We start from the raw sequence: 12046 nt of genomic DNA, 5'->3' as shown, positions 1-12046 counted from the left end.
AGGGGAGCTACCTCACTGTTGCTGTCTACTGAATTGGGGCTCCTGGTCAGGAGAGCACGAAGAGCTAAAGGGTGAGTTGGATATAGGGGACTGGGGAAAGAGACCCCAAAAGGAAGTAAGGCAAATACACAATCAATCAACGAGAATTTCTTGAGCACTTCCTTGCGCTTAAGTGCATGCTGGGTGTTTTAGGGGCCAATAGGTTTATAACTCTTGTCCTTACTTTCAAGGATCCTGCCAGCAACCTGGGATACCTAAGAAAACTGGTATCTCTTCAACTTAGATTCTGCCTCTTCCAGAGGTAACAAACCATAGCATGATGGTGAAGCTTGTAGACTCTGGAGCATCTGCCTAGGCTCAAATTCTGTTTTGTGTTCTACTGGCTGTGTGGTATTGGGCAAGTTACTTGAACACCCTATGTGTATTTCCTCATTAGAAAATTTTTGATAATAATAATGGTGCCTGTGTTGGAGGAATGATGTAAGAAATAAGTGATTTAATACATGTAGCATGCCTAGACAGTTCTTGGCACCTAGAAAAGGCCTGATAAATGGTAGCGATTATGATTATTCATTGCAGAAGGGCAACATTATCCTACTTGATATGGTAATGCTCAAAGGTCAGCAATCTCGATCAACATCTGCATTTCTCTCCAGAGACCATCTGGCGAGAACTTACTCTGCACCAGAAATCATAGTAAGTACTTCCAGATGAGGAAACTGAGGCCCTGCAAAGTTCGTGCCTCATCTAATGTCTTCCAGGTGGCAGGTGCCAGGAGTTTATGGTCATACACACTCACTGACAGAACACTTTTCATTCTTAAACGTTTGAGCCAATAGAGCATTAAAAAGTAGAATTTCTCCAAAAGTCTCTTTTCTAAATATAGTACTGGGAGAATAGAGACAGGGATCCTGATCCAAGACTCATCCATTTCACCGTCAGCCTGCAAATCTCTCTTGCTAACGGCATCATCCATGAATTTACCTAAATGTCGTTTCTTAGCTGCCATGCTTTCAGCTTACGCTGCCCGTTGGGGTGGGTGGTGAGAGCGGCAGATAGAGGGAGAGAAGATATGACCACAGAAACACTGGCCCAGGTTAAAGAGGGCAAGCTCAAGGAAGAGCACGGAATCTATTACATCTAGTAGAAAGAATTGGGTAGGAGCCTCCAGCCCTACGTCAAGTGGCTTGTCTTTGAATTTACTTCCATGGTACACGCATGTATTCAATGCCTTCTTTGTCCCAAGAGCCATACTGAGTACCAGGAAGTCCATGAGATACCAGAATTTCCACTCTACAGTGAGACACAGACTATGTCTGCAATGGCCATAAGACCCAGGGATCTTGAACCAACAGAGAGGCCAGGGTCCCCTCAGAAGGCAGTGCTGAGGCCAGAGCAAAAGGAGAGAGGCTCAGGCCGACCTGAGCTCCTCTGTCTACAGCACGGTTTTAACCCTGGGCAGGCCCGAGTTCAACCCAGGCTTGGCCACCTCCCAGCTGGGTGACACCCAGCAAGCCTGGGACCTCTGTTTATTCATCCTGAGAAGAGGGTAGTGATAGCTAATTCCCAGGGCTATTATGAAAAATAACCATGGTAAGACAGGTAAGCATTCTAGCACAATGCCTGACACGTGATAGATATTCTATGCATATGATTCTTTCCTCTCTGACCCCACACAACCACCCCCAGGGACACCCAGAGGCTGATCACAGTAGTTAAGAGGACAGGTTCTGAAGGCAGGCAGCCTGGACTAAAATACTCGTTCTCACATTTATTAGCTGTGTGACCACGGGCAAGTTACTTAACCTCTCTGTGCCTCAGTTCCCTCATCTGTAAAATGGACATAATAAGTAACCCCCTCATCAAAGAGTTGTGAGAATTTTAACGGAATGAATGTATTAAAAGGTAAGCTGAGGCATATGTAAAATTTTCTTTTTTTTTAATGTTTATTTATTTTTGAGACAGAGAGAGACAGAGCATGAACAGGGGAAGGGCAGAAAGAGAGGGAGACACAGGATCTGAAATAGGCTCCAGGCTCTGAGAGGTCAGTACAGAGCCCGACGCAGGGCTCGAACTCATGGACCGCGAGATCACGACCTGAGCCGAAGTCGGACGCTTAACCGACAGAGCCACCCAGGCGCCCCAAAATTTTCAAGTGCCTATTTGAGCAAACATCAACTCCAATCAGGCATCGCCAAACCGAAAGTAGTCAACCGACAAGAGCTAGGGGAAGGCCTTTTACAGAGCAGACGTGGAAGCAAAGTAAGGAAATTATTTGATAGGCTGTAGCTTAAGCACTTGCCTCATTCGGGAAAGGCTACTTGGGCTGTTTGCGACTGATGGTTTTTAAAGGTCACTTTTTCAGATCCCAGTGCATTCACAGTCGAGTCTAGCTTAGGTTTCAGTTTTTGCTGACACGGGCTACCAGCCATTAGAGCCACTGGAGTCCAGCGCCCTCCTTGTTTAATTGCTCCGAGAAATCTAACAGCACATAGATAATAGAGCGCACACTTGCGTAGGGCTCCAGCCACGCCCCAGGTCGTAGTTCATTCAATTCACACAACCCTGTGAGCGATGCATTCTTCTTTCCCATTTTCCAGATGAGGGAACTGGGAGGTCAGGATGTTAAAGAAGCTTCCCAGGCTCACCCAGCCAGCAGGTGGCCAAGCAGGGACACAAACACAAGAAGTCCCCTTCCATAATCTGGTCTAGGTCACTAGGTTGCTCTTATGAGCCTAATTAGTGTTACCTGTTGTTACTGGGTGTTGAGACATCAGAAGGATGGGCTGGAAATTCTAAAATGTTCCATACTGTCTTCTGCCCTCCTCTTCCCCATCCCCAACCCCCGCCTCTTGTCTTCGACCGACATTCACAACACAGTTTTCATAAACTTAGGGTTTGATGTTATCTAAGATCTCCACTCGAATCAAATTTAGGTTCAATGTGATAGTTAGACTTAATTAGAGTCAAATTCCTCTTTTATTTTGGTTTTTATCTTAATCACCCCTTTTATCCCCTGGTCCAGAAGCCTGTAATTTCACACATAGGCCCTCGGAGATGCCGTATTGTACACTCAGGACCATGAGACAAGCAGAGTTTGTTGTCACACGTATTCACTGCCAGAGAACTTTTCACTCGGAAACAGTTGAGCTGAGGCAGCAGAGGAAAAAGAAATGTAATTCCTCCCAAAGACAACAGCGGAATACTATGCTTTCCGTGCAAAGCTCTCCACTGAGAAGAGTGCGTGTGTGCAGGTCCAAACGTGAGAAGAGTTTCAGAAACCAGCGACAAGGTGGGTCCCAGCAGTGTGGGACCATCTCAGTTCCCTAGACGCCAAGGAGCGAGAGGCAAACCACAGAATGTTAGAGCTTAGAGGATTCTCAAAGAGCATCTAATCCAGTTCTTTGCAAACTCTTTTAAAGTGCAGATTCTTTTGTTCAAATGAAATCTTACCCTGGAGATTGATATAAAAGCTCAGGTGCCCTTACTGAATCAGGGAGGAGAGGTCTAGAGCCCTGACCCACTGGGCTCCCATCCCCTCATCCCCAGCAGCACTTCTGGGGGCTCCCTGGGACCCCTGGGGTTTCCCGGGAATTGTCTGAACGAATTTGAAAATCGCTATTCCCATCGAAACTCCTCCTTTTACCATGGGAGGAAATGAAGCCCAGAGAAGCTGCCCGACTTGCCTGAGGTTACACAGCAAGCCAGTGGCCTTATCTTCCTTCAACAGTTTTTCCATGACATCCTGAGCCCTCCAATGAACGGCCTTTTGTTTCTCCACACTGTATGTGTGTGTGTATTTGTGTGTTTGTACCCGTGCCCAGAGTTCCCAAGAAAACCTAACGAACCAGTCTCTGCTTTCACTTCAAAGATTGGAGTCTGCAGTTTGGACACAGTGGCTTGGCTATGCAACAGAGCTAGGAGCACAGTGCAAAAAAGGCATAGCATTATAAATGTCATCCCATAGGCCACCGGGGACACTGTATTTCACAGCCTAAATTGGGTCGAGTTTCCGCTCCGGAGGGGAAGTACTACAAAGTGGGTAGTTCTCACTGCAACACCAGGGAGCTGGCAGGCGAGTCAGGCCCCCAGCCTCGTAGCAGCCGACACCTGACTGGGCCATTAAACCTCTTTCTCCATCTACCCGATTGGGCCACTAAACCTCTGTCTATAAGGGGGGAGGGGAAAGGGAGAAAGCCACCACATGGCTCAGTGCATTTGGAGACGGTAGAAGTTAAACCAGTTCATGTGTCTGATGGTTTTGAGAGAGAAGGTAGAAGGAAGTCCCCACATCGGTCTACAAGCTGGCTAATGCCTTCATCGTGTTGCAAGGCATAGGGTTGGAGGAAATGGTGGAGAGAAGGGGGGTTCTAATTGATGTGCTTTGTCAAGGAAAATAACTCACAAGGGGCTTACTCAGTGCTTCCCCTGCATTGCCTCATGTGACCCCCAGCAGCCCAGTGGGTAGGTATTGTTGTTTGCATTAGAGCCACTTATTATCTAGCTAGTTAAGTTATTCAAGGTGACACAGCTAGAAAACGATGAACCTAGAATTTGAATCCCAAACCATCTAGCTGCAAAGCCTGTGTTCTTAACCACTGCCCCATCCTGCCCTTGCTCTTTGCCACATGGGGGGGGGGGGGAGGGGGCGCGTGGGGGTTAGGGAGGATGACGTGGTATACGTAAGTGCAGGACTCCGCCAGCCCAGAAGGGAGGCGGCAGAGACAGATACCGGGGCTGAGTTTCAGAGTTTCCCCTCCAGCTTGCATGAACGAGAATTCCCAGCAAATGCACTGCACGTTCCCCGCAAAGCTCCCAGCGGCAAGAATTCTCAGCTTGTTTACTGAGTCCCCTGGAAAGGGGGGGGGAGGGAGGGTGGGGGCGGGTAGTGAGCTGGGCACAAAAACAGGATAAAGGTAAACTTTCTGCATGTGAGAACCGTTCCCCCCCTCCAAGGAGCCGTGTCACACCGTATGTCACCGTCATCAAAGGGGCTGTGCGTAAACCTGAAAAACCAAACAGACCTGTCTGTAGGTGTTACTTATATCACAAGGCTACAGGTGCCTTTATTTCCACTGTATGCTGGTGCTGGGAGCGCCTGCCTTCTCTTGCCTTGAAAGCCTCCTCTTTGGACCTAGTCACCGCTGTCCTCACGTAAGCACCTTTTCTTTGCTCTTTTGGAAGAATTATAAGGGGTGTCAGGGCTTAGAGGCTCGGGCCGGGGCCTGGGACCATTCATCTTGTCTCCAGCTCCACATTGCCAGCCCCCCTTGCCAGTTCCATCAGTCACAATGCCTCCTGGGAAACGTTTGACTGGGATTTAAATGCTTGCCCGAGAGAGTCGGTTTTGCCTCCTCAGGCTGTGTAACCACCCCCCCTTCCTAGGCACCCCCACGAGCTCCGGATCGCTTGACCAAACCAAGGGCAACTGGTAGAGAATATGTACAGGCACTCAATTCTCTACCCTTTCCTAAAGCTGTCTTTAGGAAGGGAAGCTAGATTTCGCACTGAAAAATATTCGGCTTCAAGGAGAGCCTACCATCCCCCTTACTAAGCTTCTTTCGCCACTGGCCTGCTCGTGGCTCCCCCTTGATACAGAGAAGAGAGCTCCCTTATTACGGTTTGGGCATTTTTCAGGAATGTGTCTGTACATGATAGCTTAAAAGAAACCCGTTTTGCCCTCTCCTCCCACCTCAGTATATAGACCGCTTCCAGAAAAGCAATGCTTAGGGTTTTTCCACTGTATTCTCAGACCTTTTCAAAGACTCTGCCCTGTGTGTGGGGTTCGTGTGCATTTGCCCCCTGCTGGCAGCCACTGGTAGCACATGCCCCCTTCTCCACCTGAAACCGGGGGCCCTGCGTTTGGACGAACTTATGAATTTTACAAACTGGAAAGGATGTCCGAGGTCATAAAGTACAACCTCTTCATTTTACAGATGAGGAAACTGAGGCCTAGAAAAATAAAGGGATTTAGGGAGACAGCTTCGTGTTTTAGACTAAAGGCCCAGGGAGAGGGGTTGTTTGCTCCTGAGTGAAAGCTTAATTCTTTGTCCTCATGTTGTCTCTAAGAATGCTTTTCATAACACAAGGTCTTCTAGGCAGGCCCTTTCACAGCTACCTCTCGGTTGCCTTTTTTTCTCAGAAGTCACCATAATAGCAAGCTTTTAGATATATTGGCGACAGATGATTTTCCCCCCTCTGGCGCAGGAATAAGTGTATTATGCCCAGACCCCTGCATATATTATCTGATTTTATTCAATTCTCGGGACATAATGAGGACTGCGTGTTAAAATCCCATTGAAAAAAATTTTTTAATGTTTGTTTATTTCTGAGAGAGAGAGCGCACGCGCATGAGTCGGGGAGGAGCAGGGAGAGGGGGAGACACAGAATCTGAAGCAGGCTTCAGGCTCCGAGCTGTCAGCACAGAGCCCAAGCGAGGGACTCAAACTCACGAATCCCGAGATCATGACCTGAGCCAAAGTCAGACGCTCAAGCCATTGAGCCACCCAGACAACCCTAAAATCCCATTTTAAAGGTAAGGCACTTTAAAGATGAGTTCAGAGAAGGGCATGGGTTTTTCTATAGTGCACCTTGTATGAGACAAAAATAAAGAATTTTGACAGGCTGGGTAGTAAGAAATGTGGCCTATGTTCCTCGTCCTTGTGGGTGGCAAAGAGAGAATTAACCCCCAGAGGATTCAATCCAAAGCCGATGAGCTTTGGATTGGAACCCACAGTAAACCGTGGGGCTTACCTTTCGCGGGTCTTTGCCACACCTTCGGGAAAACAACTAAGAACAAACTAGCAAGCGCCTTAAACAAGCTAGAGGAAAATGAGGAGTCACTTGTCAAGACAAGAGCAAGTCTGTTCTCGCAGTGCTCTGCTTTCTCCTAAAACAACTAACTATTCAAGCACCCCAATTATTTAACAGCAAGTGTCAAAATAGTCCACTGAGTTTTCCTCCATGTGTTCCTTCTTAGAAAGGTCCAAAGCATGGGAAATTGACCATGCCTTGACCCCAGGGCTCAGGATCTGGTGGACACTTAGGTGTCGCCGAGGCTTTGAAGGAGGAAAAACATCTCCGTCCCAATGAGACTGCCCAGGTGGTGGGATCAGGGAAGGCCCTTCTTGCCCCCCACCCCCCACCCTTTCCATGGTTTCCACCTTCATGGCCTTGTTCTGCCTGGTGATGTTTTGGTGCATAAACAGCCAATGTGTAGATGCTTAATTGGGTGGATTTTTGGTCACATGCCCAGAGTAAAGTTGATGATCTCTGCCAGGGTCAGGAAGGAATTTTCCTCCTCTGGCAAACTGGCCAAGCCTGGGTGGTTTGCTCCTTCCTCTCTCTCTGGAAGGCTGAGCAGAGGTGCCTGTTTGCTCAGGGCATGGGCACCACACCTGTGATTGCTGCCTCTGACTCCTGTGGGGGCCGGAAGCCCACAGGACTGTCCCTCTGACTGTGCGGACCGTCCCTGTGCAAATTTGGTGAGTGAGCCGGCTCTCAGAAGGGTTAGAAAGCCAGTAGAGGCATCGAGGATCTGAGCTTCCCTGCTATCACTGTCTCATTCCAAAAGGTACCTGTGGCCAGCCTTTCTCGTGCATGGGAGGGAACCCACCTGATTCCCTCCCCTTGTGCGGACTGTGCTTGAGCCTTTCCTACTTACTAGGCAGCTACAAAGGTAGTCGTGGGGGAAACTGATTCCAAAAGCTGTGGGTGTGTTGATGGGCAGTGAGTGAGGGTCCAAAGTGCTTAAGGGATCTGGCTAGCCCAGGCAAAGGATATCTAGAGCCCACTGCTAAAAGTAGCGGACATAGGAGGGAAGGGAGAATAGGAAACTGGGGGAACTTGGCAGAGCTGAAAGTTTAATCTCCATTTGTATTGGTTGGATTTTACTCCAACTTAGCGAGCTTGCTTGACCACGGTATCCAGTATCACCAACATGTATGGGTACGTGTGTGCGGGCACATGTCTGGATGTGAAGGTCCATTCAGGTGGGTGCCTGCAGAAAATCATGGGGCCAGGGCACATCTCAGAGCCCCCCTCATCAGTGGGTTCATTTAGTGAATGAAGAATGGAGACACAAGAGGCAGAATCATGGCCCCCAGGCCCGTGTTCTTTCCATGATGACAAACCAGCCAGCACCTCAAAAAACAAAACTGTGTGGCTAGAACAGGAGACCCAGGACCCTCCTTGGATCTCCCCTCTTGTCCTGTGGCTGACTCCAGGTCTAACCCAGGGCTCCTCAACCATGTTTTCATTGTCGTCCCCACTAAGGAGGCTTTATAGATAATGTTTTCATAGTCATTACCACTGCATTACCACCCCCCCCCCATAGATACCGTTTATGTTTATGTGTATCATTTATGTACCGTGGCCCTTCAGAGGACCATGAGACATAATAATGTCTGAGATTTATTTTGACCCCCAAGAGCCAATGTTTCCCCTCGGGGGTCAAGGTCACCCCCATTGGGAACACACGGTCAAACTTCAAGCCTGGGCCTACCTATTGCTGGAACTCAATGTACTGGTTGAGAAATGGGGCTTCAAATAGCGGTTCTTTTCCCCCCTACCCTCACCCTGTTCCACCTACGTGAAAGAAATCTTAAGAGCTAAAATGTTCAACTATTGCAAGGACTTTCGAGGGCCTAGGAAGCTAGGCCACTGGGTACCAACTAGTCATTATTCCTGAACTCTCACGCCTTAGCGTATGCTGACCAAGTGGCCAGAGTCTTTTGTGGAAAGACCAGGGTTAATGATACCCCCTCCTACTGTAAAAGCAAAAAAATAGAAAAAATTTTTTTTAAATTTGACACTTTTATAAAAAAAAAACATTTTTCCAAGAAGCAAGAAATAATTACAGAAAAAAAAAAAATAGCCCGTGGTACACCTGAGAGCCCTTTAAGAAAACTTAATGGATATAATTTGTCGTAGAAGGGATTACCAAAGGGAATCAGATCTGATGCTGCATACAGCAGTAGAAAAATTGCAGGGCAAGTAAGTAGGTTGGTATTAAATGGAAAAGAAACCCTCAAAGGGGGTAAATATCCTACTGATGTAAAATATTCCTGATTTTTTATGATCAAATTCAATTTACCAAATGACTTTTGAGGTGTAAGTGAAGTGCTCACTCCTGCTGTTGTGGTTTTTAATCTGGAAAATTTCTAATTGATGGGGAAGACCTGGGACAGTTTTCTATTTTCTTCCATATAAAGGACACCTCTCTTTTCTCCAAACCTCCCCGTGAAGGTCATGTCAAAGTTCCGCCATCTTCTTCCTCGGTTTTCTGAGACTTTACCTTCAGCCGTCACTTAGGGGAGCTTTTCTGAGGTGGCGTCCAGAATGCAGAAGGGGCTTTGGGCTCCAGCGGCCCTTAGCTCCCTCATAGCTCCCGCCCCCATCCCGTTTCATCCTACCCCCAGCTCAGGATATAAAAGCAGCCAATCCGTGGGAAAATCAGAGTCCAAACTCAGGCAGCCTTGACCTCTGTTTGCTACGGCTCCCAGGGGGAGATCCATGAGCATGATAACCCACCAAGCAGATTAACCGTTTCTGGGCATCAGAAAAGAGGCTTCCCAGTGAGGTCTGGTGATTCTCTAATAATGGCCCATAAAGGGTGCCAGAGCATGAGAATTTGTACTCGGCTATTTCTCTGTTCTCTGTTAATATCCAAATGTTCGTGCACATTTGATGATGATAATGATGGTAGATCTTCAAGAACCCCCAAAGAATCGGCCTTTGATTCTGGAATCACACAATCCCTGCCCTTCTTAGTATTGAGGTCCATTTGATAGGTAAGTGTGTTAGGGGTGTGTCTATAGGCAGATGTGAGTGACTGTGAGTGTTTCTAGAAAAGAAAGCAGATGGGCCAAAATTCGGAAACCTTAAGCACTCCCTACAACACAATGTTGACACCCATTGACCTTGAGCAAGATACACAAAGTCCCTGGGGTTTAATTGTCTCAACTGTACAATGATGGGGTAAAAGGAAAGATTGGACTAATTCTGGACTTTTCAACATGTGGCATTCACACCACTTACGATACGAGAGCTAGATCTGATCAGAGGTAGGAAAACTTGTACTTAAAGGGCCAGGTAGTTAGTATTTTAGGATATACAGGCCAAAAGGCAAAATAATTGTATTAGGTAGGTACTTATATAACCATTTACTATGTAACTATTTACAACTGTAAAATCATTTTTAGCTGTGGACCATTCAAAAATAGGTGGTGGCCTGGAATGGGCCTTTAGGTTGTAGTTCGCTAACCTCTGATTTAGGTGTTGCATGGGCCAACAGTTTTTATTTAAATGTCTTTGTTTTTATGCATGTTAAAAGGATACTGACTTTCCATTTATCATGGCGATACCAAGTTTTCCTTTTAAATAAGCTTATTTAAAAGGAAATAAACCTATAAGTAAACAAAAAAGAAGTTGATTTTTTTTTTAATTTTTTTTTTCAACGTTTATTTATTTTTGGGACAGAGAGAGACAGAGCATGAACGGGGGAGGGGCAGAGAGAGAGGGAGACACAGAATCGGAAACAGGCTCCAGGCTCTGAGCCATCAGCCCAGAGCCCGACGCGGGGCTCGAACTCACGGACCGCGAGATCGTGACCTGGCTGAAGTCGGACGCTTAACCGACTGCGCCACCCAGGCGCCCCAGGAAGTTGATTTTTTTAATGGATTAAGTAAATTATCAGGATGGTAGGCAAATGACTAAGGTTTGTGAAACACGGGGCTAGATGGTTAATAAGCTCCTGGCCATCTGAAAATTCTATACGCTCAATGTCCCAAGACCTGGCATCCAGTCTTTGTTCTGACGCTTACCTACCAGCTGTGTGATCTTGAGCTGCTGGGTCCCCTTTGCAAAGTGGGAACAGAAGCACCCTACCTCGTCAACATTATTGTGATAATCAGAAAAGAGAAGTCAGGCAAACAGATTTTTCTAACCCACCAAAAATGAATTCTTTTTTTTTTTTCCCTAAAATGTGGGAATATGGGAAGCAGCAAACTTGAAAGATGAGACCAGCATGGGCAAGAATGCACGCAAGTGAGGGCCCCCAGCCCATTCCCCCTTTCCAGCCTTGACCAGACGCCTTCTCCCAAATCTCCCTCCTCGCCAGTGTGGGCAGGAAGTACAGGCCTGTGATCAGGACCATGACTTCTTAAATGGGCAAACCCAAGTTCCACCACCTGCCAAACAGGTGGTTTGGGGTATGTTACCTGAAATCTTAGAGCATCCGTCTGCATCACTCACACAGAACCACTACCAGAATCTGAATCTGTCTCAGAGTGTTTGTCCCGAGGAGACCATGAATAATGAATATAAAGTAGTAAAATGCTCAGCACAGAGCCCAACAGGTAGTAAGTGTATATTCCGATTACCACAGGTCCTCACTCCCTTAACCAAAACCCCGAGGCTAGATGTGCTGCAGAGTTCAGAATCCTTCAGGTATTAGGAAGGTTTTCCAGTGTATATACTGCAGAATACAGAATATTCCTTCTAGGAATCATAGGAACCATGTGTGTTGTATGTATCATATGAATATTCATCAAGTAGAATAAGTAAAACTATAACTATAGTTATATGTGTTTATATACGTATAATATGTCACTTATATACATATACATGTATACATATATTTAGTAGAAGTTTTCTATGCCTGTATACAAACGTATGGATATAATATATACATAGCCGTACATAAAACTGTTTAACATTAATTTAGAACTGTTTGGCAGGGGGGGAGCTTTTCTGCTGGAAAATAAGTTTGCACCAAACACACACACGTACTTTCAATTTCGGAGCTTTTGGATTTCAGGATTGTAGGTAAGGGCTTGCGGGTATGTTAACGTATAGCAATTCTTGCCCAACTTTCAGAAGCAGATCGTTACACAGTATAAGCCGGAGTTCAGGGGTCAGATGTGAGCCGGTAGGAAAAGTAAAGAAAGAAGCAGTGTTACATCACAAGAGCCTCTATCTTAAAACCCGAGCTTTGCCACTTACTGGCCATGTTACGTGGGCAACTGTTTTTCAACCCCTCTGCCTA

The 12046-nt window shown here is 46.7% G+C and overlaps 1 protein-coding gene across 3 annotated transcripts in view; it reads left to right on the top strand.

Annotated features, from left to right (window-relative positions):
- ELF5 (E74 like ETS transcription factor 5) overlaps window positions 1-12046 on the top strand; it is a 44696-nt gene that overhangs the window by 6585 nt on the left and 26065 nt on the right. The window contains exon 1 of one of the 3 annotated variants that reach the window (XM_045484925.1): window positions 5035-5154. The exons of 1 other annotated variant lie outside the window; for it this stretch is intronic. The gene's annotated coding sequence lies outside the window, so the exon portion shown is untranslated. Of the gene's footprint in view, window positions 1-5034; window positions 5155-7335; window positions 7485-12046 lie in introns of those variants that run through there. One more of the 3 variants, XM_045484926.1, reaches the window with a different exon arrangement.

The sequence above is a fragment of the Leopardus geoffroyi genome, chromosome D1 (genome assembly GCF_018350155.1).
Source record: "Leopardus geoffroyi isolate Oge1 chromosome D1, O.geoffroyi_Oge1_pat1.0, whole genome shotgun sequence".
NCBI lineage: Eukaryota > Metazoa > Chordata > Mammalia > Carnivora > Felidae > Leopardus > Leopardus geoffroyi.
Note: the sequence above shows the minus strand (reverse complement) of the source record. Positions and strands in the feature narration are given on the sequence as shown.